The sequence below is a fragment of the Triticum aestivum genome, chromosome 6B (genome assembly GCF_018294505.1).
Source record: "Triticum aestivum cultivar Chinese Spring chromosome 6B, IWGSC CS RefSeq v2.1, whole genome shotgun sequence".
Taxonomy (NCBI): domain Eukaryota; kingdom Viridiplantae; phylum Streptophyta; class Magnoliopsida; order Poales; family Poaceae; genus Triticum; species Triticum aestivum.
In genome coordinates this window covers 288044180-288049102 of record NC_057810.1, presented here as the reverse complement: position 1 = coordinate 288049102, position 4923 = coordinate 288044180, and positions in this window count along the sequence as shown.

Genomic DNA, 4923 nt, shown 5'->3' with positions numbered 1-4923 from the left:
AAAAGGCGGACTGAGGATCTTTAGAAAGATAAACGCAGGAGTCATGAAAATATGTCAATATGGGATTGCAGGCTGTGCTGCTGACCTCTGCCGCACTGACTACAGAGGTCAATACTTTGAAGGAAAACCTCAAGCGGTCCGAGAACAAGCTCGGCAATGCCAAGAAGCAGCTCGAGGAAAAAGAAGGTGAGTAATACCTTATGAAAATTGTACCTTACAGAAAAGGATTTGGTTGCAAGAAAAATGACAAGGATAACTGGGGTATTGCAGGGGCCACTAACGAGGTGGCGACCCTGAAGGAGGCGGTGGTCGTGGCCAAACGCAATGCGGCTGTGGAGCGCACCAAGCGAGAGAAACAGGAGGCGCGGGTGGCGGAGGTACAGCAAGAGCTCCAGGATCTCGTGAGGAAACATGAGAGCCTGGAGCGTGACTCGAAGATTCGAGAGTCTGAGCTTGCAACGGCTCTTGAGAGTGCTAAAGCCGCTAAGGCTGAAGCCTACAAGGCCCTCCAGGAGATAGAGGTGGTGAAGAAAATAGCAGCGGGTAAGGCATTTTTCATGCAAAGTAAGCATGTGAGTGTTAATTACCTATTGCTTACCCGAATTCGGAGCTCTCCAGGAGTGTTCGCAGATCTTCCCCGCAGCGTGTCCGATGCTGCCGCATTCTACCAGGTCGAGGAGAGGAGCTCAACGAAGAAGGTCTTCTAGTCTCAGTATGCTGAGGCCGGACATCCGGTGCCCCTGAGCGACCAGCTGAAGCAGTTGGTCGAGCTCCACAAGGCGGCCGAACAGGCCATGAAGGGCCTCATAGTTCGGTTGTGGCCTAAGGAGGCTATACCTGGGAGCTACTTCGGCCTGGTGCGGCGGCTGGTGGACGCGTGCCCGTGGGTTGAAGTTATCAAGCACTCCGCCTATATCGAGGGTGTGTGTCGGGCCCTTGCCCGCGCAAAGGTGCACTGGGGCAAGATGGATGCCCAGAAGCTTGTGACGGACCCCCCACCAGAGGGCAAGGAGCATCGCACGCCCGAGATGTATTATAGGAGTGTGCTGAAGGGCGCCCGCACTATTGCGGGTGAGTGCTCCAAAGATGTAATATTTGAGTAGACTCGCATTTTGTTATCCTGTGCGCTGAAAACTTGGTTCATATGCGCTAAGCAACGCTTGTTAATTTAAAATATTACCTTCTGTGCGGCTGTTTATCAAATCTGAGAGATGGCAAGTCGTCGGCTTCAACCCCCATGCCATGAGTGCTGGGGTGTTCGGGATAAACTCGAGCGCTCTTGTTCCCATTTTTGGGTCCATCTAGGGAGGCGCTCAACACAACGAACAAGGCAACCGGACTTATAATGCTTGAACACTCTCACTTAGCCATAGAATTCTATAATTTTAAATTTCGGCGAAGCCCCTACTTTTCGGAAGGCCGAATTTGGGGCGCTATCCACGCCTTGGCCGGAAAGAATCCGGCTCCTCGCTCGAAGCGGCATAAGTCTTTAGGGACTCACAAAGAACCTCTCAAACAGCGACCAGCTCTCGCCTCATCATGACGGTCAGTTTTAGCTTTCTCCACTGAGGCGTTAACCCAGCTCAACTGGGGCGCAATCACAGTGGTTCTCCCAGTGCTACCTTAGCCGATAAAACGGAACGTAAGGTACCAAAACATGGGAGCCGGGCAAACCCAACTATTGACCCAAGAACATGATTCGGAGCCGATGGATATAATGCTATAAGTTTGGGGTGCCGCACTTGTGAAAGTGTTCGGACTTATCACACCATAACGCGGGAAACATAAGCCCCTGGTGTATTTAGCCGTACCAAAACGTACGGATGCAACATGTCATAGATGAACATATGTGTAAGAAAGAAATGCAATTAGAAGCAAAAATGTGCTGCATTGCTTTATTCAAATAAAAACTGCTGTAAGTGCAGGACGATACAAGTGGTGCGGTAAGCAAGGGATGGGACTGTTTAACATGTCCCCCTCCAGGGGTAGGCTACGGAATAATGCATAAAACAGATTTAATGCTCATAATGGAGACCACCTGGATTTTCGTTGTAGTCTTTCTCCTTCCCTGGCTGTTGTATCGTGGGTTCGGCATGTCTGCTGCCGGACAGGGCCTCTGACGAACGGAGTCCTGTGGGTAAAAAATAAAAGGAAAAGAAAAAGAAACGACGCACTTAAGAGCCCCTGGTGCGGTTGAGCCGCAGTTTGGGCTTATCGTGGTCGAGCCCCTTGCCCCATGCCCATGGTATCTTCAAAGCGTAATGGAGTACGCGAAGGGTCTGTCTTAATGATTTACAGGGGCTGGGGTTGGGGCCGCACTGCTACGCGTGCTTGGAACATGCCAGGTGGTCGTGTTGTAGGTTACTCCGGGCACGCTTAGCTGTGTCCGGCCGCTTGGCAGCCGGACTCGAGAATTGCCTTAAAAGGCTGCTTTGTACTTCTACCGCGAGAGCCGCTGTATGTTCCTCCGTTCAGAGGGAGCGTTCAGTGTTTCCGTTGACCGTGATGACTCCTCTAGGGCCTGGCATCTTGAGCTTGAGGTATGCGTAGTGCGGCACCGCGTTGAACTTTGCAAACACGGTACGTCCGAGCAAGGCATGATAGCCGCTGCAGAACGGGACTATGTCGAAGATTAACTCCTCGCTTCGGAAGTTATCCGGGGATCCGAAGACCACTTCCAGTGTAACTGAGCCTGTACAATTGGCTTCTACACCTGGTATGATGCCTTTAAAGGTCGTCCTGGTAGGTTTAATCCTTGAGGGGTCTATGCCCATTTTGCGCACCGTGTCCTGATAAAGCAGGTTTAGGCTGCTACCTCCGTCCATCAGGACTCTGGTGAGATGAAATCCATCGACGATTGGGTCTAGAACCAATGCGGCGAACCCACCATGGCGAATGCTGGTGAGGTGGTCCCTTTGGTCAAAGGTGATCGGGAAAGAGGACCATGGATTGAACTTTGGGGCAACTGGCTCCATCGCGTATACGTCCCTGAGTGCACGCTTCAACTCCCTTTTGGGTATGTGCGTGGCATATATCATGTTCACCGTCCGCACCTGTGGGGGGAAACCCTTCTGTCCTATATTGTTCGGCGGTCGGGTCTCTTCCTCCTCGTCGCTATGTAGCCCCTTGTCACTGTTTTCGGCAATTAACTTGCCTGCCTGCTTGAACACCCAACAGTCCCTATTGGTGTGGTTAGCTGGCTTTTCAGGGGTGCCATGTATCTGGCACAAGCGGTCGAGAATTCGGTCCAAATTGGACGGACCCTGAGTTCTTCTTTTGAATGGCTTTTTCCGTTGACTGGGTTTAGAGCCTCTGAATCCGGCATTGACTACCGTATCTGAGGGAGTCCTGGATTAGGGGGTGTCCGGATAGCCGGACTACCATCATCAGCCGAACTATCATCGGCCGGACTATCATCATCGACCGGACTCCAAGACTATACAAGATTGAAGACTTCACCCCGTGTCCGGGTGGGACTTTCCTTGGCGTGGAAGGCAAGCTTGGTGATACGGATATGTAGATCTCCTACCATTGTAACCGACTCTATGTAACCCTAGCCCTCTCCGGTGTCTATATAAACCGGATGGCTCTAGTCCGTAGGACAACAACAACAAAAACAACAACAACCATTACAATCATACCATAGGCTAGCTTCTAGGGTTTAGCCTCCTTGATCTCGTGGTAGATCCACTCTTGTAAACATCCACAATATCAATATCAATCAAGCAGGATGTAGGGTTTTACCTCCATCAAGAGGGCCCGAACCTAGGTAAAACATCGTGTCCCTTGTCTCCTGTTACCATCTGCCTAGACGCACAGTTCGGGACCCCCTACCCGAGATCCGCCGGTTTTGACACCGACATTATCCTCACTGTTATCGCCGTTAATGCGGTGTTTGTTTTTGTTGCGACACAACCTGCCACTACGGTCCTTGATATCCAGACTGCCAGAATTTTTGTTGAGGTTGTTGCTGCGTGCTAGCGAGTTGTCCTCACCCGCATAGAAGCGGGTCATGAGTGATGTAAGGGCTGCCATGGATTTTGGCTTTTCCTGTCCCAGGTGCCGGGCAAGCCACTCGTCGCGGATGTTATGCTTGAAGGCCGCGAGGTCCTCGGCATCCGAACAGTCGATGATTTGGTTTTTCTTGGTTAAGAACCGTGTCTAGAATTGTTTGGCCAGTTCATCTAGCTGCTGAATTATGTGGCTTAGGTCATCTGCATCTGGTGGTCGCACGTACGTGCCCTGGAAGTTATCGAGGAATGCGGCTTCCAGGTCCTCCCAACTCCCGATTGACTCTGCTGGCAAGCTGTTAAGCTAGTGTCGGGCCGGTCCTTTAAGTTTGAGTGGGAGATATTTGATGGTGTGGAGATCGTCTCCGCGGGCCATGTGGATGTGGAGGAGATAGTCCTCGATCCAGACCGCGGGGTCTGTTGTGCCATCATAAGATTCAATATTGACGGGTTTAAACCCTTCTGGGATTTGATGATCCATTACCTCATCTGTGAAGCACAGTGGGTGTGCGGCGCCTCTGTACTGGGCGATATCGCAACGGAGCTCAAAAGAGCTTTGTCTGTTGTGTTTGGCCCGGCCGGACTTAATGTGTCCGGGGTGATGGTGATCGTCACGTATCGTGGGGCGCCCACGTGATCCATAGATCGATCTTGATTGTCTTGCCTTATCCTCCAATATGTCTCGCAGGTCCAGAGTGTTCCCCTATGGCCTTGTGCTTTTTGAGCGATGCCGGGGTACGGGTCTAGTGAAGGGCCTTGAGACCTCTCTGTCGCGACCACGGGGTGGTCGATGAGCCGTATTGTCTCCTGGTGAAGCGGGATCATATGCCTCCACCTCTAATCGGGGGAGCAGCTTACGTTTGGGGTAGCTTTTGGAGGGGCGTTCGAGTTCATGCTCTTCGGCCGCGAGGAC